General features: G+C 40.4%; 1 protein-coding gene across 8 annotated transcripts in view; it reads right to left on the reverse strand.

The window, feature by feature from the left end:
- Nucleotides 1–5,835, reverse strand: part of TRIM2 (tripartite motif containing 2) — a 73,662-nt gene extending 67,827 nt beyond the window's left edge. For all 8 annotated transcript variants that reach the window (XM_075149477.1, XM_075149476.1, XM_075149475.1 and 5 more), the window contains exon 1: nt 5,703–5,835. The gene's annotated coding sequence lies outside the window, so the exon portion shown is untranslated. The remainder of the gene's footprint in view (nt 1–5,702) is intronic.
- Between the last annotated feature and the right edge of the window lie 16,718 nt (nt 5,836–22,553).

Below are 22,553 nucleotides of genomic sequence, written 5' to 3' on the forward strand. Positions count from 1 at the left end.
GGAGAAGAGTTGTAGCAGAAAGATGAAGAGGCTGTGAACTATGTGGTTGAGGCAGGGGGGCATGGATCATAGGAAGGAGCTAGATGCTCTGGCAGGAGCTGGAGACTGGGTCTAAGCATGAGGGGCCTCAGGCTAGGAGACACTAAAAGCCAGAGTGAAAGGCTGAGAGCTCGGGGCTGTGCAGGGCTTTGGGGCAGGTGGGAATACAAGACATCTGTACTGAGAATACCCTAATTTAGGTACCTGCACACATATACAAGAATGCTGCCCCTGCTCTTTCAACTCACATGATCGTCTCTTCCCACTCCTGTAACCTCTTTTTTGCAGTCAGAACCACAATAGCCCTGGCTCACATTTTCCCATCTGTATATTGAAGTGTGACAGCACAGTATTTTCCATAGCCACTGTGAACCAAGAAAATGCTTTGATGTAGCTCTGGGTCCCAAAGTGTATATAAGTGTCAAGCATAGACTTCAAAGTGATAGAGGAGAGTGGATATCAGGATAAAATGATGGGGAAAATGGAGAGAAGGAGGCAGATTTCTTTAGATGGATGGTCTCATGAAGGCAATGTCTGAAAACTGTAATATGCTGAAAGTTCAGCCACTGCAAGCCAGAGTTAATATTAACCTCATTGAATACCTATCAACTTGCACATACACATTCAAAAACTAATTTAAAAGAAGGCCAAAGGTACCACTCTAAAGTTAAGCATCCCAATCAGAAGGAGAAATTAAACCACACATACAAGAAAAGATTGTAATTCTCACAGTCCCATTTCAGCCCTTAAATAACCAGTCCCCCTATTGCTGTAAGCAGGAGTTTTGCCAGAGTAAGACCTGCAGAATTCCATGCCAGGATATTGCTATTACAAACATTAACATCTGACTGTCAGGGTACATTAGGGGGTTATACTATACCTTAGGGAGCATTAGGTAAAGTGTCAACTGAAGATGCTGTGTAAGGAGAAAGAGGTCAGGAAGAAAGCAAGCTCCGGTATGATTTGATTTCATGAGGGAAACTGCGGTGCAATCCTTGAGACTTAATGGGTACTATGCTTCTCAGCTTCACATGCTGTGAACCAGCAGTGATAAGAGGGAAAGGCTGACGACAGCCGTGATAATTTTTTTAGACAGCAGCAACCAGAACAGAACACAGCAATTAGGAACCCATTCAATTAGGGACGTTTTATGCTACGAGTCTAAATTACTTCTTTCTTAGACCTTTGGCCCAGCTACACAAGCAAAAAGGAAGGAAACTGAAATATTTAAAAGATGAAGGAGCAGTGGCATCTGTAATATTTCCTGCTTACTTGAGCACATACTGGGATACAGTTTGCTTTCTGGGCCTGAGAGAGGTGAGCTAGAGAGAGGAATCTGTGTGGGCCATCTGGAGGCTGCAGTTAATTTTATACCAATCCTGTATGTACCCTAAAAGAAGATGGTTTGCAAGACTGTGCCTTTTACACACTATCAAAGCAATGAAACATTCCAGAGAGCCTGTTCTGTAAGCCAGTGATTCCAGTAAGAAGAAAGCTTAGGGCTTGCCTATGGAGTCCAAGGGAACATCTTCCTAGCATAGGAATAGAGCACAGCCTGTACAAGTATCTGTATGCCCCTGATGCTTGTTTCTTTCAACATTGCTAGCCAGCTGGGAGGCCGGGCATATCGGACAGGAGGGAGAAAAGTCAAAGAAACCAGTGGACTCTGGTAGATACAGATTTAAGGCAGCACAGAACTGAAGACCACTTAGCCACTGCAATTCACTCTCTCCTGCAAGCAAGGAAGGTAGGAAGCGGTCCCTTTTCTTTCTGTTTTGACCTGTGTTTTCTATTATATTTCAGGCAGGCCACCCTACAGAACTGGTCCTGTGGCAAATTCCTGGTTGAGAAACTTCCTCTATTCTCCTGGGGTGAATTTTGCACATATAACCTGCCTTGCAATCATTTTATTTCCTAAGTGCAGTGCTTTCTCTGAGTAACATCACCAAAATAAAATGCACACCGTAGAAGGAGACCCTCTGCTCTTGATGTATGAGTGAAATCTGAGTACTACAACCCTGCTGCTTTTCCATTTTTAATAGAAAAGACTGCATGCTTAGCATTTTTCATTTTTTTAGAACCAACCACTATGTTCCACTTTACTGGCAACAACATCCCTTACCTAGGAAAAGATCTAATACCTAGGAAAATGGACCTGAAAAAAAAAACACAGTGAAAGATTTTAAAAGCTTTCACAGGTGCGGGTGAAAGTTGAGGATAGTAGCATGGAGGATATTAGTCAGAGGGTTCAGATTTAAGAGAGAGGACAACTTATCCAAGGAGGCTGAGGAGGCGTTATTTGCAAATTTCAGCCTCTATCCCTACGGAGACTTGTGTACTGATGGTGAGTGATTTTACACGGAAGTCTATCCAAACCTGACAGAAGGCTGCCACTGCTTCTTTCAGACTTTTTCCTGTTACCTGGCAGTTCAGCTTTCTGGTCAGACTCAAACAGCTGATGGGAGGGGCACACATGGTATTTTACTCACAGGCTCTCTCTTATCATGACCTTAATTGATATGTGTCAAGCATATAGGACACATCAACAGAGCACCTGTTGAATCCCTGAGATAAAAAGCACCCTTAAAGCCTCTTGCTTTCACTAAGAATTCAAATGTTCAGCATGTCATGAATTACAGCTCCCGTTAACTCAAAACTCTTATTAATCTAGAGAGCTGTTCTTTCCTGGGAGATCGATCAGTCCTGGGAGCTGGTCTGACATTCTCAAGGGCAAAGAAGGGGAAATCTAGTAGATCAGATTCAACGTTACAGGCTTTGTAATCTGGTAACTGTAAGTATATTTGGGAAGTACTGTTAAGAGATCATGGTAAGAGGTCAGGGTTTCAGTCAACTCCAAATTAATACCTTCTATTAACTGCTGAATAACTGAACAATAGCTATATAGCAAATATGCCTGCAGACCGAAGACTCAACCACAGGAAATGTTGGCAAGTGATCCCACAGTCAACATACAGTGCACCTACAGAGCCAGAGGAAGAAAATGAATTGTGGTAAAAACACAGCCCTGGGAAGCAGATCTTAGTTCTATTTCCAGCTTTCCTGCAGATTTCATTTTCCTCTTTTGTAGATGAAGGACGATATGCTTATCTGCTTCCTAAGCTATCTGAAGGTTCAGTTAATGAGTATTAGTAAATAATTTTGTTTTCACAAACTGCCTACCATCTCAGAATCAGAAAGTACAATTACAGCATATGCAGTTCAGAGTAGTCAGGTTTTTTATGAAGGATGTTGATTCAGCGCCCTGCTTTAGCAAGCCCTGTGAATACATCTTGAAAATTATCTCTCTGAGAGAAAGACAAATCAATTTTAATCTTCTGCCTGTTTACCCTGATGTAAATCAAACAGGCACAATATGCCCCTACAGAGCAAGCCATGTTGTGCTGAGCTCGTGATGCACAAGGGAGTTCTTTCTTTAGTCAAGAGAGAGACAATGTGGTAAACATAATTGATTTTTCCTAACTATGTACTGAGAGAGCACAGCAAAAACTTCTAGGTGTGTATTTATGCCTGATGTGTATCTCATGGCTTTCATCGTTACCTAAGTTCTGAGATCCTGCTTTCTTAATCTACAGACAAAAAACAATTTCATTTTCATCTTTACTAGTCAAGGCTTAGTATCTATCTGCTACTTAGAAAGAGTGACTGAAAACCTCTGGCTTGTGTTCACAGCCTGGCACAGAAGCAGCTTATTGCTGTAATTAGCTTTAGTTCATACACTACCACGCATGCACTGTATTGCTGTAGAGGCTCAGTCTCAGAGCTGAACAACTGTGAGTATCAAGACCCATCTAGTTAAAATGTACCAAGTACAACAGCTGCCCATAATTTGAGCAGTTTTATTTGAAAGTTTCTTCTAACTGTCTCTTAGCCACTGTTTCCTACAGATAATATTGCTTGACTGGCCCTCTGCAATTCAAGACTCACTGAATGATGCAGTTCTTAAAAGCATCATAGATGAGTAGGAGAGTTGAGCCAAAGGTCTCCAGACTGCATCAGGGCTGTCTGCAGAAGCTGTGCACAGCCCCAAAACACAAGCAGCATGGCAGAGACGAGGGCACAGCCCCCAGGGCATCCCCCTATTGGGCACATCCACAGAGGGCAAGTTAGACAAGCTGAAAAGAACCTCAGGCCTCGCTGCGGATTTGCTTTTATTTTTTTGGCATGACTCAAGGCTAACAAATATCTGATTGAAACTTAGAAGTAAGGTTATTCCTGTGATTTTAAACCGTAGAAGTAAGGTTATTCCTGTGATTTTAAAAAGAGGCATAATGAACATGCTTATTTATAGTGACAGCTTCTTTCCCCCCCCCCCAGGTATCTTGAACTCAAAACCTGAGCTGAATTTTCTGGAGATCTTGGAAGTTCTGGTTCAGGAGAGAGCTGAAGAAGAAGTACCCTGGAGAAAGAACCATCCTGGCAATATCGAAGTGCTGTCATAGTGCCACATAGGACATTTCCAGCCATGCTAAATGAAGGAAGAACTAAAAATATTGCTGCAGCCTACTCTGCTTGAGGCAGTTTTGAGCTCAAAGTAGTTTGAATAAGCAGCCAAACCATGAGGTACTTCTCTTAGCCAATCTGAACCCTGTGAGGTGCACACAGTCATCCCTAGAAATTACTATTCACACTGTCCGATAGGATTTTGTAAAATAAATGAAAGAAAGAAAAATAAATAATATAATACAGTGACCTCAGTAATAGACTGTTGAATGCTGACACTTACTTTGTGCTATGGTCATGGCAAAGTCACTTAATCTGTCTTATGTTTATTTTCTTCATCTATAAAATGAGATCTATAGATGAGCTCCTCAGCTACCACATGAAATCTAGACACAGACTTGTCAAAACTTCAGGAGCAGACTAGTTCTGAGATTCTGCATGGTGTCCAGCTCTGACAGGAACATTAAGATTTTCTTTGCTGGTGTAAAGGGTAGAAGAGAAAGTGTGAAAAGTCCATCAATATTCGCAATGCAGGATTAAGTTGAAGAATACTGTTCAAACATGGAATATTTTATTTAAAATTCTGACCATTAGAAAGGACATATTAAGGACACAAAAAGTCAAGCTCGTTCCATCTCTGCAGTCTTTTGCTCTGTGGAGCTGTGAACATTTCCTAATAGCAGCCAGCAAAGAGAACTGAAATCTCAACATGACTTTGCTTTTTCTACTGCTAGGCGTATATCTTAGAATATGACAGCACCTATCAGCATTTTTGGGAGCATTCATTTTATAGTATCTCATTTCTAGCCCTTTCACGCTTTTCCGAACGACGCTACTTATGACCTTGCAAAAACTGCTGATGTTTGAACACGACTGGATGATCAAATACTGAAAATGCAGCTAAAAATGAGAACTAGATGCAGATTAATTAAAGTCATACAAAAAAAAAATAACCTGGCAAGTTTAAATGGGCTGTGTCCCTATTAACTTCTTCCGTCTCGCCTCCCAGGAAGGTCTCATTTGAGATTGAAATAGTGTAGTCCTTGTAGTCATGACAGTGCATACAAAGTAGCTGCTCTTTTACTTCAGCCAGAGGAAAATACTTTAATAGCTGCTTCTCTGAATGACAGCGCCTACCTGCCTTGCTAAAACATGCCCTTAGTCTTACGAGAAAAACCACAACGAGACAGAAGGCTACTTACTAGTGTTCCATAGAGTCCACGCAGGAATATCAGAGACTGAAATTCACTGTGCCTCTGATCAGAAGATTTAGCTCCCTGCAGCATTCAGACAGTTGGTCCTATTATGGCCATCAGGCGGCTGAGTTAAAAGGTGGCCTTGCACAAACATAAACAGCTTGTCAGCACAAGCCAAAGAGGCGGGCCTGCCCTGCCAGCCACAATGCGAGCCAATGATTAGCTTCTTCGCATTCTGGGTGTTCAAGATATTGTGTTTCATTCTTAAGCAGGGGAACAAGAGGGACTAACTAGGAAGAGCTAATGCTTGACGGTTTACTGCTAGGCAGTAAAACGCTTAAGGTGGAAGGAAAAAAATCAGTAAGTCACTTCAGGAAAAGTGCATGTTTGCTGCGTATTCATACAAACACTTTTAGAAAACCCACAGGCATCCCCAATGCATTGTTCCTTTTAGGTCAATCAATCAATCAAACAAACTAACAAAAAACCTATGAATTAAGTTTAGCCCATATTCACTGTAAAGAAGTTTCACTTGCAAAGTCTCTGATTTTTCTTCTCTCCACCCTTTTTCTTACTCTCATCCTTCCTAACATACTTTGTTTGCTGACGCTGGGGTTTCTCATTTCTCTGTCACAAATGTCTTACCCTGACCTTCTTGACCTGACCCCCCAATCTTCATTGATACTTCTATGACTGCTTCTCTTCATCTCCATCTTAACAGCTTGTTCTTTTGGTCCTGATCTCCGCAAAAGAGCACATAGGCAACATAGGCACCTTAGGGTAAGGTTCTGTGAGACAACCAAGCAGATTAGCAACTTCCTGCTGTCAAAAGTGGAGGTGTTGGGTCTTCCCTCTCTTCATCACCACACCGTGTCCCCTCTGTCCTCTGTGTGTGTGTGTCCCCATCATTTCAAGGAGAGGTAATGTAGCACAGAAGCAAATACTTCTCTGTCAGTTTAGTAATCTTAACAAAGAGACGGAAGAGGTATTGCATGGAGTGATTACTCCCCGAAATTTAAGCCCTTCTGATCTTGCCTCAGCCATCTATGAGCCCACCTGTCCCCCCAAGTTCCTCTTTCCTTGTTTGAATTGAATTGTTCCTAGTTAATTGAATACCCTGCTTACAGCTGCTGATCCCATTTCATCCCAGCATACTTTCTTATGCCTCTAGTTTGGCTGTGAGGCCTGCCTGCTACCAAAATCAGTCTCATCAAGTCCCTTATAATAACTGCCTGCACAAATATCATGTGTGTACTTCAGCCTCAGCTTTTTTGAGCTCTTTGCTGCTTTGGAAATAATTAAAATCCTCCTTAAAAAACATGCCATCTTTTTGGTTTTCACTGTTTTTTTCTCTGACTTTTCTGATTAATTCTTCTCTAGGCATCTACCTCTTTTCTCTCATACTCCCAAGGCATCCTACTTCTTGTTATATTCTATCCAGCTTTTACTATTTGCTTGTGCAGGTTCCTGTACTACTTTTATGTCAATGATTTATAAGCATGCATTTCTATTTTTCAGCTTTCTGCTTTTCTCCGGTCCCATATTTTACCCTGTGTTTTAGGCATACTGTATTAAATACCTTGACAGCTCCTAATTTTAAGATCCTTTTCTGGGGGCAAATTAAAGCAGTCCAATCACACTACATTCATTACTGTATAGTCTTGGCACAAGTAATTTCCCTCCCCCTCTGCTTTGGTAAAGGAGCTGAGCCCCCTGCAGAAGCAGATGCTGAAGTTAACACCTCGTTCAGATGGGCAGGCATGTCGCAGCTCTCAGGCTTCTGCTGACAGGCTGCGTGTGAGTTCTGGCACATATCACTGCATCACAATGTGCTAGGGTCACGTTTGCAAGTTTTTCTTCACAGTGAGACATACTAGGCACGTTCTTCAATGATATCTGAGATTCTGGTGCAATTGCACGGCTCCATCAGCTGCCACCCAAGTATATAACCTACACTGCCTATACTTTTATCCAGATTTCCTGCTTAGTTAACCCTGTGCTATCCACATTAACAACATTATTTTACCAGAGCTCTCTTTTTCTAGTATTTTTAACATGTAAATCCCTGCCCAGATCCACCATGTGATCACAGTATTTGATTACTTCAATTATTTTGATTACTGAGCCTGGATCTTATTCTCAATGCACCTACATTGTTCTCCACAGAAAATTCAGCAACTGAGGTCATCTTTTGTTCCATAACCCAGCCACATTGCCTACATCCCCATGAAAGCCGTGCTTTCTTGTCCTGAGCTTCAAGGCCTTTTCAGAGTTTCTCCTTTCTTATTGATCCACTCCCACAGCTCTCTTCATCACAAGGCCTGTCTTTTCAGCCCTCTCTCTTCCTACAAAGCTCTCTTTTTTTACCTTGTCCTCTATGCAGAGAATGCCCTGCTTCATCAAATCAAGTTATCTATTCTTCTTTCTTTTCTGCAATCCACATGTCACAAAATATAGAAATAATGTATCAGAATGAGAGTGAGGAGCAATAAATAGGCGACAAGTCACTCCAGAAAGAGAGATGTTTCAGCTGTGTATATAAATTATATGTGCTAGAAATTTTCTATCAATCAACCATATACCATATGTTATGGACCTTACACTGTTAGATTTTTTTATGGAACAGGATAGGCGTCAAAAGCCCTTGATGGATAGAGATCAAGTGCCCAAACACTGTACATGAGATTGTGAAAAGACTGCTATGAAAAGACTGTTTGTAGATGCACAAAAGAAAGCAAGCTAGCTATTGCATCTCTGATTCCCATGGCAATTTATTTAAGATGCTAATTCAGTGTAGTCACAAATAAAGAAACAAAAGAGAGAGTAAGAATGAGCTGATTTAGTGGACTATGTTGAAAAGGCACACTTTAGACAAGGTCACCCCGGCTATAACTCCTGCGACTCCACTCGTAGAATTATGCCAAGGATGAAGCTGCCTCTTTGTCCTTAAGCCTTTTATGGTGCAGGAAAATTGTTACCAGCACTGCCAACGGTACCAACCCAGGCACCAGATAAGTGAGATGGCCAAGCTGATTTAACAGCTTACTTTTACCAAAAGGGTCATCCTGCCCCCTCTCCTCATCGTCGTTCCCAGCTGCAAAGGCCTGCCTTCTCCCTTACACACGTTTCAGGAACGGTGTGAAAGCTCACAGACCAGATTTGTCTTGCTGGATATGTTTTTCAGACAGGTTAATGATCTGACTCATCTCCCTGCCATGTTAAACCACACAAGAGCCCGCGGAGGGAAGCAGTAAACACACGTGGCTGGAAGCAGGAGAGGGAAAGATGTGGAGACCAGAATCACCACCACCTTTTTCATAAGCAGAAAGCTGGATGTCATCCCCAGAAGCTACCATCCACTCTGGGGTGAGACCTAAAACTATGAGCCCCAAAAACCATGCCACTCTTAAGCACAAGGTCCCAAAAGCTCCGGTAACCCCTTGTGGATTTCCAGCAAGCACCAAAATGTTTTATTGAAATGTATTTTCCAAAGGAAGGTGAGGCTTTATTTTAATTAAATGCAAGTTTCCGAAAACATAATAATAATTTGATTTCCTAGGAAAAAAATCAGATAGGAGAAAGATTCTGATGGGCAAAAAAAGGAAACATTTAAGTTTTCTGCATCTGAAAACAGAAAGTATTTGAGTTATGAATCACCAGAACTTAACTTTACCCACTCCCTAGGCTGCAGGCTCCATGGAGTAACACTTTGACTCTGTCCCCTTCCATATTACCATCCATGCATCTGGCTTCTACAATTTATTCTTTGCTTAGTAAAACTGTTTTTTTTTCCTTTCCCTTTTTGTGGCCTCAGCCTAGCCTCACTCTGCCCTTTCTTCTCAAAACACAATCCCAGCTGGATGCCATTTTGCCTGCCCTTTGCTTCTCCTTGGGGGGCCAACAAGGAACCTCAGGCCCCCTGAGGCTCAGCCTGACCAGTTCATATCTACGCCTCTGCTGGGAGGAGACCACTCTTGCTTCTCCAGCAGTAGCTGCAGATGCTGCAGAATGGAGTGGAGTGAGAAGATTTTTGTCATGTTTTACTGGCCTGGTTTCAATTATAAAGTGGGTCACAAGTTATTCCCAGAAAGCACACAAGCTCAAGCAATGAAAGACTTTGGACAGTGACAAAAGAAGTGAAAGTCTGTAGATGAATTGTTTCATTTTTCTTTAAAAAAGGAAAACAAATGGAAGAAATGGCAAGGGGAAGAGATCATGTGCAGATGCAGCACACTAACATATGAGGCTGCAATCAATGGGAACTTGGGCTTAGTCCCAGCTCAGACCATGTGTATTTTGAACTTTGAGCTCTTGGACCACTTCCTAATTAGAGAGTGAGCGACACACTGTGGAACTATTTAACCCTTTGGTGGTGTCTCATGAGGTCTAGCAAATGCCAGAAAAGATTCTGGGGATGTGTCTAACCCCTGGAGGCCACATCTGACTACAGGAAATATCCCTGTGTTCCAAATGGCTTAGTGAAACAACTGCTGTCAGCACCTTACTTCATGGCTCCCTACACAGAAGGGTCAGGCTTATAACTACTCCTTCCTGCACTGCTGAACGATTACTGGGATCTCTCCCTAATCTGCCAGCTCCCCATCCAAAATATGCCTCTCTTCAAGGCTTGTCATGTCTCCTCCAAGGTCATCAGTAACTCCACACCAACGATCAGATCAGAGATACCCGCCTGGAACTTAATGGTGTAAATAATGCCACATTACACACACGGACTTGCTTGTCTACTTCACAGGAGTGGAAAAGCAGCAGATTATTACAAAATTGTAACTGTAACCAAAAATACAAACATTACAGCATTAGAAGCTGTGTGGAAAGAAACAAGGGTTATAGAGCTGATGTACATCAACAGCTGTCATATTATTTCTATCCTATCTGACTATCACTGGTGTTCTAGTTAGACCTGGACTAGTGATTTCATCTTTTATACACCTCTATAAAGTGGTAATATTATGTCTTGCCTATTTCACAGAAGTACTGTGTGGATACATTTACAGTGCTTTGAAGCTCTCACTGAAGACATTTCAGACATACAAACTGTTACTACTTTCATTATTGATTTGAGAAATACATCCTTCAAAAGCCAATAAACAGGATAACTACTTTGCCAGGATAAGTTTTGTTTAAAATTTCCTGCCACCTCTAAGGTCACTCATTCCAAACATAACACAAATGCACTAATAAAAGGAGAGGCGCCTCCAAAAATACATGCACCTTGGGTAAAGATTAACTTCGGGGTTGCAGAGCACAGTAAACCTACAAGCTTAAATTCCAGCTCTGCAAGTTTTCTCCCTATTTTCCTGGAGTCCCATCTCCTGGTAAGAGGTGGTTCACAGACCCCAATTGCCACAGAGCCCGGAGGAGACCTTTCAAGTACAAACTACTCTTTGCACATGCCTTTCATTTGCCATTCAGGTGTGCTCTACCTTATTTGCAGACTAAAGGCCTCCATTTCCCATCTCAGCTGGCAGTCTGGCAGTCTGAGAGTTTTTGAGCCTCAAGATTTGTCTAGACTGCACTGTGACAGCAGGGTAGCAAGAAATATCAAAGCTAGCTCTAAAATAGCTGTCTATGTGCTGCTAAAGTACTAGAGAACTCAGTCAAGAAGCGAAGCACATTAGCCTGTCTTGGACACCATGCTGCCATAACTGGGCTTCTATACCCAAGCTGGCTATAAGCTACTTTGAGCCGTGCTATACGACACTACAGGCATTTCTCTATTAAATTCTGTGAATGAATCTACACACAACATTTGAATTCCACTGTTGTTCGGGGGTGATTCACTTCTGACAAGTGCTGAATCAAACAGTCAAACAGTGCTGAAACACTCCTTAGCTATGATTAGCTTTAGAGTTCACAAAAACATTGCAGAAGGACAAATGTTTTGGCTTTGGAGCAGACCTACATTCAGAGTGTCAGCTACTTCCAAAAAGAGGCACTGACACCAGCAGCACACACATCCACCCTAATTTCAAATTACAAGATGAACGCGTCTCCAAGAATCACTTTTCTAGATAACAGTATAAACATTTCCAGCAGTATCTTTGGAACGGACAAATTGGTATGAAAAAACATGCCATCTCCCTTATTAGGTACAGCCTTTGCAATGTGGGCTTGTTCACAAGGAAAAAGAAATAGCTTCCCCAGTTCCTCACACTTCTCTGTAGGCTGAGATGCCCTTGCTCACACAGAAGAACATAAGGGAGATATTCAAAAGAACTCTTTTGTGAAGACCTTGCTGCATGCAACAAATAGATATGATTAATTAGAAGACTGCCTTCAAGATAGGAATGGCTCCTGCTCCCATTATAAACCCTATTCATCTTGAACTCAGCAGTAAATATCCCACTTGCTTCTTTGGCACAGAACCAAACCTCTGCATCGACAAGAGCAAAGGATGCTCAGAGACCAGGAGGTATTTGCCCATCACAGGAAAAATGCTCAGATTAGCAATGCAATGACCTTGGTTCAAAGAAAGCACTTTAATACGTGCCTTCCTTTTAAGTATATGAGAACTCCCGCTGATTTCACTGTCACTTCAATGAGGTCAGCCACGGATTTATCCAGGAACTAAAAGGAATTAACTCCCTTCACATGCACCCACTTACCCTGAATAATGGCCAGAGTGGTCTGCGCCTCACGGTGCAGATGTGACTTGTCCCTCCCCACTCCCAATGTGGATCAGCAGTTTACCTCTCCCTGAAGGAGACTACCCACGTGTTTTATGTCATCTGCCTACTTGCTGAACCGGAGTGAGGGGGATACCAAGAAAAATGCTATACCCAGCTTACTTCTACACCCCCTTTCTACCCAGCAAGCCTAGAGAAAGTGTGCTAGTTACCTAGCATGCAGAAACACTTAAATAATTTAAACACTTGAAACGGAACTGCAGAGGCACAACAAAGGTCAGAATCATTCACTTGAATGAACAAATGCTTTTAAAAGATGGTGATGTGTACTTATAGAAGCCCGCAAGCAAACACGACAGGCCAAGTTTTCAGTATCCTCATATAATAGGCTAGTAAGAGGGAATTTTGATGAATTCCAGGTGTTCTCAAGTCAGGTTCCTGGTGATTACCCATTCCCCTATAAAAACAGGGCCATGCTAGTTCTCAAGCAAAGCTCTGTTATAGAGGTATTCTGAACAGTAGGAGAGGGAAAGAAGACCTTAATATCAAAAGACATTATAAACTTTAGCCATGCAGGAGAACCCAATTAAAATACAAAAGTCCCCTGATCCAAGTAGCATATGGCTAAAGCTGTCATGTAATCAGAACCAAACCACCCCCATGTCTGGATTTAATTATGTTATGCCATTTTACAGCAGCCTAAGAAAACTGAACTGGGGATCAAAATAATTCCAGAGTAATTCTTCAGTCAATCACACATATAAGAACCTGGGTAAAAATGGATAACAACCAATATTAGCAGACTGAGCATACAAAGGTTCTTATTAAAGGCAAGAACAACAAACAAGTCTATATACAAATGGCTCACCGCTGAATGAAAGCACCAATGCTATCACAAATTTCTGTATGGTCTATAAAATTCAAGCAAACCTACTAAACTAATGCATGCTGAAAGAATGGAGTTCTGTTCGATACGCTCTCACTGATTTGAAAAGAAATGGAATTCATGGAATGCTAAAATGCTTCAGAAATATGTATTTTGTTACAAGTTCTGCACATATTTGAAACAAATTCTCCATAAGAAAATATTTGTATGAGATTGTATGTTTATATAGCAACTGTAAGTTATGGGGAAAAATCTACATAAGAACATACTTGTAATTAATATGGAAGTACAAAGGACATGACTGAGAATTAAACATGACATTTAATTTTTTATTCAATGTGAGTCTAAAATCAACTAAATTATATCTTTTTATTGGCAAACAAAAATGTCTAGATAGATTTCTTGCAAATGTTAACTAGGGGGAAGGAATTTGAAGTCTTTTGAAATACTATCTAGCCAACAAAGAAGTTTGGGGATATTGTATATTCTATCTTAAGCAAATAAATAAATAAAAATGTATATGCAAAAGCAATACCAATGATATCTAAATCGGTAAATGTTTTCTGAAGATATGCAGAATGAAATAAAATTAAAATCTCTATAACCTGGATCCAGCATCACTGTAATATTTTTATAGTAATATGAAATCAGTTCCATCTCAGTCTGCTTTCTATTTTTTTTTAATTGCCTTTTTAGAAAAAAAAAACTTCTTTCAGTATTCAGTCTTCTTATTGCTCTAAAAGTAATGAATATGCTGCCTCATTCCTTGAGCAAGGACTCCCTGATTTCTGTTAAAACAGTCACAGCTGCCTGACTGCAGCCCAGTGCTCTACCAGGGCCTTTGTGTTGACCCTGTCTACGACATGGATTAAATTATAGCTTGCACACTGTGATTCTATTTGCATGCAAGGAACAAAATCCGTTGTGAGGCAATACTGCATAGCACCCAGTGTCTGGATGAACAGCAGGCCTTAAAAATTTCTGTGCATTCGCTTGTGCTTTTCTGCATGCTTGTCAAGATCAGCAATGTGGCACGTTTAAAGGAGGCTTCTTGCTTTGCAAGTGTTGTTTGCTCTTGTTGCTTTCTGACTCAAGCTGAAAGAGACCTCACAGAAGGAGGCAATGATAATTGTAATATAATTGCTAAAATTAAGCAATTGCTTGGATTAATACAGTTATTTTAAAGCTATATTTCTTCATCATTTTAAGGACAGGTTAAAGACAGCAAAAAGCAGAAGTCAGACAGAAAAGCAGCTTATCTTGCAGTCAGTCCCACTGGCATGCCTAGATGACAATGGCTAAAACAAAACACATACGAACCCCTTGATATTCCAGAGGATTCAAGGGCGGTAATGTGCACAATTCAGGCAGTCTGTGAAGGAAATATTCTGCAGATTTTTGAATCTGTTTAACTTTTGAATGAGGGAAAAAGATAAATTTTCCCAGTAGCATTTAAAAAAATGAAACTGAAGATGTATGGACCAATCTTTTTGCCTTTCACTTCCTCCCTCTTCCACAATAATCTCAGTCTCTACAGCAAGTTCCAATACCACTTTTTAGAAGGTGAAGAACCCACAGAGATATTTAATACCACCCTCAACAGAATGAATTACCATTCAGATTTTTTCTAAGAAATCTTGTTACAACTATACTTAGGAACCTCCTTGCTACATGGAGGTACTGAATGCCATGATGTCTGCCCAAAGCCACATTTTGTCAATTGTGCATTTTTAGTGCATTTTGATAGTATTATCTGTAAGCATGGCAATTTCATATTTCTCCAGTAAGTGACCCTGCTTTCAGCAGTTAATAGATTGACAGTCTTCAGTGGCTGGGGTGAAATTTTTCATGCTAGATGTTTGCCTCATTAAAAAAAAATCAGCCAAAATCATTGAGTTATTTCTGAGAACAAGACTAAGAAAAATCAGATTGCTTTGCATGATAAAAATTCTGGTGCCTTTATTTGAGAATCTTGAAAATCTTCTGCTTTGCAATAGGAGCCTGAACACTGAACAATAGGAGAGAGAATGTCTTTTTTGAAATCGCATGAATGTGTACACTAACTTCACTGTGTCCTGATGCATACTCATTCGGGAGATGAATTTTTGATGTGATATAGGCAACTTTCTTTCTGTCCTTTCCTAGTGTTTGTGTAGCATACCACTGATACTCTAATTTCTTTTGTTTTATGCTGAGGATGTATGGATATGAGTACATTTGTAGCTATTTATGTTTAGTCTTATTATTTGGCACTCACTAACAGAATTACAGAATCACAGAACCACAGAATGGCTCAGGGGGGAAGGATCCTCTGGAGGTCATCTGGTCCGACCCCCCTGCTCAAGCAGGGCCACCTAGAGCCGGTTGCCCAGGACCATGTCCAGTCAGGTTTTTAATATCTCCAAGGATGGAGACTCCACAACCTCTCTGGGCAAACTTTGCCAGTGCTCACGTCACCCTCACAGTGAAAAACTGTTTCCTGATGTTCAGACGGCACCTCCTGTGTTTCAGTTTGTGCTTATTGTCTCTTACCCTGTCACTGGGCACTACTGAAAAGAGTCTGGTTCCGTCCTCTTTACACCCTCCCTCCAGGTATTTGTACACATTGATGAGATCCTCCCCGAGCCTTCTCTTCTCCAAGCTGAACAGTGCCAGCTCTCTCAGCCCTTCCTCATAGGAGAGAAGGTCCCATCCCTTCATCATCTTCATGGTTCTTTGCTGGACTCTCCAGAATGTCCATCTCTCCCATATACTGGGGAGCCCAGACTGGACACAGCACTCCAGGAGTGACCTCACCAGTGCTGTGTAGGTGGGAAGGATCACCTCCCTCGACCTGTGGGCAATACCTCTCCTAATGCAGCCCAGGGTACCATTAGCCTTCTTTACTGCAAGGGTACTAATATTTGAAGAAAGCCTGCTTTGGGATGCTAGCTTTTGACACCAATTAAAGACCCTTATTGTAAAAACAGGTAATGCGTCAAATTCCAACTGTTTTTCTTTTCCATCTACAAACCACTATAACATCTACAATTTATAAGAATAACACACACCTGGATTTGGGCACGAAATTTTTTGGTCAAAGAGAATGAAACAAACTTCTAGAAGAGATTAAGTGAGACCAAATAATGCACACACTTTTGTGAAAAGTTCTTTCTGCTTGATTCTTAAGATTGATTTCTCCTCCCCTATGTAGCAAGCCTCAATCAACGATTACAAAGAGAAGACTGATAATGTGTAAAGAGATAAAAATAGATACCCCATTCAGGTAGATATTTTGTTCCAAGAAATAAAAAAAAAAATCAAATACTCTGTAAAGTCCTCTAGAGGTATCAGTACTGCAGTCAAATTTACATAAAGGGTTGCCCTACAAAAATTCCCCAACATGAAATACTGCTGTTTTTATTGCATATTGTACTAACACTATTTCCTCAGTGTCAGGGCTGTTCCTTCCCTATTTACAGCTATGTTAGCCAGCTCAAGACCTCATGGTGGTCAAGAAGTGGGCTTTGCAGGTGAGCAATAGTGGAAGGTCTTGGTCCAAACAGAGCCAGTGGAATCTATTCAGTGATTAAGCCAAGCGAATGGAAAAAAGAGACTCCCCTGTCACTGTATTTCTCCAAGTTGGCTCTGAGTAGGATCATACTTTGTCTATAGCAAATAAAATGGCCACCGATTGTTAGTAGCAACAATTAAGCCATTCAGTGTGCCTTTTGGAAAATGATGGATGGAGTTTCTTGTACCATCCACACCCCAGCTGCACTCTTTATCAGTGAATTCCTCCTTCATGAAAGTTGTGCTATTTGAGCATCTGTTCTGAATCAGTAGATAAACAAACCACTATGGACTTCTTTGTACACATACACTTTGACAGACAGTCCTGTAAAGAGATAGCAATCTATTGACCTAGAGAATTGCACTGGCAGTGTGATAGGCAGCCCTACACCTACTTTTAATCTCCATACCTGATTAAACCAATCAGTTGAAGGGCTCTCTTGAGCTCTCTTTATAAATACCTTTATTTAGATAGTTCTCCAGAAGCACAGAAGATGATATAGTGATGTTGTGCCACTTGTTGCTCTGGCAACACTCAAACTTTCCTCAGTGACAAACAGAAGGGAAGTATATTTACAGGAAAAGTCTTTCCAGACGATAGGGTCAGAGTAGTGTGGGGTCTCTCCTGCTGAAGAATCTAAGCAATCTTTTCCCAGCTCCATAAATCAGGGCCGCATAACATCATCTCTGATTTCTCCTAGGGCTAGCTGGCTGAGGATCAAGGAGCGTCAAAGAGTTTTCTTCTTCCAGCCTCCACAGCACTTGCAATCAGGTGAGATCCTCTCTGTGTCCAACTGTCCTCACATCTTCAAGAATAAAGCAAAGCAAAACCTTCCAGAAGACATTTTAAGGACAGAACCATTTTTAAAAGCATTACCCTAAGCCAATGATGTGTCCTTTTGTTGCCCCAAGACGATAAACTCACACTTCCCAAGAAATAAAAATAACAGTGTTTTGCGTCGTGGTCCTCCCTTACCTACACTCTCTGATGCTGACCAAGAAATGAACATTTCCGGAAAAAGGAATTACCTGCAATTATTATTTCAGTGCATGAACAATCAAGGTCAGAACCAAAGCAAACCATCACGAGTCTCCTAATAATTACAATGAAAATAATGACTTCTTTTCTCATCAATAATTATTGATTTCTAGAAGACCTCTGATGTCCAGAGCATGGTGTTCATTATAAGCACTATACAAAGCTATCCATGTTACAAGCTTCACTCTTAACTCTCAACATGCTCTTAAAAACAAAAGAAGATGAATAAATTCTGTTTCTCATTTTAAATTGCACAATCTTAATTTTATAAAGGAAAAGAGTACTTTGGCTATTCCATCCAGTAGGAACAGTGATGGTTAGAAGCCCCTTTGGGGTAAAATTTTGCCATGAGAATATGCTATATGAGCTACATTCACTTGTAGGATGGCTATGTCTTGGCCCAGTGTTAATATGTATATTGCCCTGGGAACCCCAAACATGCTAAAATAATTTGGGTGTTAGTTGATCTAATTCTTTAATTGATTTTCAGCCTCGTTGCTTCACTTTTACATGGCAATCACCTAATGCCTCAGCATTAACTAATGACTAATTTAAAATCTGTCTGAGGGCTATACATACTGTAACAAAGCTATAACAACCTATGGATTCAGATATGTCAGTAGGGCAGCACTTAGAATATCAAGGACGTTAATGTCAACCTTCTCTTTCAAAACACCAGCCCTGCCACCTAGGAGGAACTACTTCTCTGCACTCTGCCAAGACAGAGCCAAAGACACATATTTCAGTGAACCTACTTCCATCCAAAGAAGAATGGAAGCTGGTTCATTACAATGCATTCAACAGAGATAGCTCACTTTCAGTCTGTAGACTCTCTCGGTTCTTAAAAAGGCCCCTTGCGTGAGTGAATTCCCACTGAATTGAAGGAGAAGGGGGAAATAGAACAGAAAAAGTATTTAACTCTCTTGAATGACTTCCCTAGATATGTAAAGGAGACTCAAAAGTATTGAAGCCTTTAAGACTACCCAACTTTCTAAAAGACAAACAAGCTGCATTGATTTGGTTATTTCTGATTTACTGTCTTTAAAATTAGGTCATTACTCTTAGGAATGCTTTGAAATACATGAATGATGGGACAGGATTTCAGAATGTTCTTAACAGTAATCCATACCACTTCTGGGGATAAATTATTTTGCCTTTGACCTTCTAGCTTATCCATTTGGGAATCATATTATTGTCTCATAAAAAAAGAGGCACCTGTCCTAATATTCCTGAACTACTGAGTTCTGCAAAATCCTTTCAAAGTACTAGCTAACCAGATTGATAAACTACGGCTTTATCCATCCAGATCAAGCTGGATTTATGATTAATTGCATGCTTCAAATAATCTTTCAGATTGTTTTATTCATTGTTCCCTGTATTTAAAAAAAAAAAAAGACATTTGATGAGTACAATATCCCTTCATGTTTGGCAGCTTGCATTCATTTAGATTCTTTCATCTGCTTTTATGGAAGGGACAACAGTGCCACTGTAAGAATATATTTAAGTTTTGCCTGACACCAATGCCCACTGTTAGTTTTTAATGTGTCACCACAGTTATACAAGTTGCAGTGTCAATGAAAAAAGAGATATTATTGCAAAGTATAGTTTCAAACTGAAATTAAAAAAACCTGGGGAATTCAAGGTATTATATCTTTCCAACTGCAACTTGACCCTCTGGATCCTTTAGATTTTTTTATTCCTACATATGCAAATAGGTTTATGACCTCATAATAAAAATGGCACTTAGAAATCACAGTGGTTTGCGCAATATAAATTTCCAGAAAGAATAATTATGCTATTTTGCTCAGTTACGTCAGTTACGTTGCTCAGTTAAGTTATAGCTTGTATTCACATGCTAATGCCTTGCCTCAGGAAGGATGATCTGAAGAGTGTACAAACTGAATAAATGAAATATCTTCAGAATGGAATAGTGTATTATAGTATGGCTTTGTAAACTAGAGAGTTGTTCTGACCGATTTCATATGGCAAATTCAGTCCTAGTTTACGGGTATAAAAACTACTGCATATCTTACACCATACCGTTCAAATAAAAGGCAGCAGAAAAGGTGATGTTAACATATGTGTGACTTCTCCTGAAATCTACATGTAAGATGGGTAAGGAGCAGAGAGATGGGAAAACTGGTCTTACAGAAAATACAGATGAAGACTCTCATCCCGTATTATGATCCCCACTGTTCACCTGCCCGAATCACAGTACATGGTCCGTGATGAGTCAATTACCATCTGACGGTCATGTGTCATGTTGCTTCTATTTCATGTCAATAATTAACATTGAAATTTAGATCCTGTAAATAAGTGCAGGTAAACATGCTTCATTAAACTTAATAATGAATATTATTACCTTAGTAATGAAGTTTATCATGAGCCTTATTAACTTAGTAATTGACAATAGCGTCTTAATGATTTTAAGGGGAATCTTCATCAGTGGCCCACAACTATTTTGTAATTATAGTCATTTTTTGGTCAGTTGAGTTGATTTCAATTAATATACTTCATTAACTTAATAGCTAAACATTAACAGCCTAAGGGAGATACTCCAAGAGAATCAGTAAGACAGCTTTGAAATAAGGTCACAGTAAGTGTATGTCATTTTCTTATTTTAATTACATACAATTTCAAGCCCACATCTAGGCAAACTCTGGTATCCTGATGACCAATTCAGTTATAACATACTACTGACATCTGTATTCTGAATTCAGATAAAAAGCCAAACATGAAAGGTGGTAACTGTATGATAAGGGGGTTTTGCTTTATTTTTAAAATAGCTTGTAAGCAATCTGGGGCCAAGGATTATCTTCTGTTTCTATACAGTACCTAGCTCAGTGACCTTCCAATAAAAGTGTTCCTAGATGCTACAGAAATAGTAAAGAGTAATAATATAAATTCAGAATAAAATGATAATGTCATTGGTGCAAGTCAGAATTTTGTATCAGGTGTAATGACTGATGTTTAATGAACTGATCTGACACTGCACAGGTTCTTAGGAAACAATCAAGCCCTGTATAATTGGATTTAAAAGAAATTACAGCTGCTGATTAATATATTCAGTTATTTTCCTCAGATTTTTTCTTCATGCAAAGCCTACAGAAAACAGCAGCATCCCTATTTTTTTTTTCTTTAACATTATCAGGGATGATTAAATAGATTGTGCCTACATGTGGTTTGCTGTTTGAAGATCAAAATCCAAAACTCAGTCTAGGTATCTGTGTTGTGATAAGTTACATTAATTGGTACCTCAGTGACCTTTTTATTCCTCAACTAGATGAGTATAATGTTTTTCTTCCAAACAGATTTTTAAGTCTTAGTAAATCTCAAATCACAGAAATGCTTGTGGCAAAGCAGATAGAAATTTGAAGACAGGAGGAAGGGAGAAAGGAAGGGAAGCAGGAAGGATTAATTTCTGTAAGATGTTTATGGGAATTTGTCCTTACCTACCTCATTTGCTTCATCATTCTTCTTGTAGGGAATTAGGAGAAAGGAGGAGTGATCAAGGAATACTGACTGGAAAGAAATGACCAACATGCAAACTTAAGTCTTTCCTGTGACTACAGAAGAGAGAAGATGGTCACAGAATGCAGTGTTCCCAGTTTTAAAGGGCAGGGGTGGGTGGGACACATTTCCTCTAGGAGTAGAAGTGGAGAACACAAACACAGTTATAAAAAGTTGCTTGCTTGTAGTAGGAGACAGAACTTGGAGTGACACAGAACTCCTGTACCGAAATGGAAAGAAAAAAGGAAAGAAATACTGGAAAGGACTATATTCCTTTTCAGCATCTTGGTAGGTAACAATGGATTTGGCACCATTAAATCTGGCCTCTGACTGCTTTACAGGGGTTACCTGTGTTGGCAGCTCACCCTGTGCTTTGCATGGAGAATACTGAGAATCCTCTTGAACTGTGGCCAGTTGCAAACTGGCCAGACAAGACTGGTCTGGTGCAGTCACTGGTGTACCTTTTCTTATTCTCCAAGTGAGGTCAACCACAAGGTGAACAGGTTAGTTCCCTGATCAACCATGCATGGCTTTCCTACAGGCCAAGGTAAAGGATCAGGCAGTTTCACACCTCCCAGAAATATTTGTGCAGTGGGGAGGGAACCAAAAAGGCAAGCAATCACAGTGTCACTGATCTGTTTACCAGGGGGTAAAGGTACCTGTGAAGCTGACACACCAGCAAGCACGGGAATGCTCACACCTCAGTGCCTTCAAAGAAAGTTACAAAGCATCGATGCATGTAATAGCAAATAAGGTTTCAGCTAGGGCTGCAGCACCAAGAACTGCAGGGGACTGTTTAATATTCAGTGAGCACATGCCTAAAAAGTCAGTGCACACGCGATCAGAATTTCAGCATCCTGCTGCGCATCAGTGAACTTTGCTTAGGCTGCATCAGCATTCATTTACATTGTGGATAAGAGATTTGGGAGGAAAACTGATATATGATGCAAAGTACAAAAGGAAAGGCAAAAAGCTGCTTTTCTGGACATCTGTCAGAAGATGCCTGAGCAAATTTTAAACAAAACACCTCTGAAATTTTCTACCCGTGTCCCAAATCTTCCCAGAACTTCTGAAATTATTCAGGGCACATATGAATAATTTCTGTATATTTTAGAGACTTAGGCAGGGGCTTTCAGTGTTTAATCCAGGCAAGCAGCGGATTAACTGCCTTCAGCTGAAAGCCTGCCAGCTGACAACCCTTCCCCATGCACATGGCATTTGAT

Source organism: Calonectris borealis, chromosome 4, assembly GCF_964195595.1.
Source record: "Calonectris borealis chromosome 4, bCalBor7.hap1.2, whole genome shotgun sequence".
Taxonomy (NCBI): Eukaryota; Metazoa; Chordata; class Aves; order Procellariiformes; family Procellariidae; genus Calonectris; species Calonectris borealis.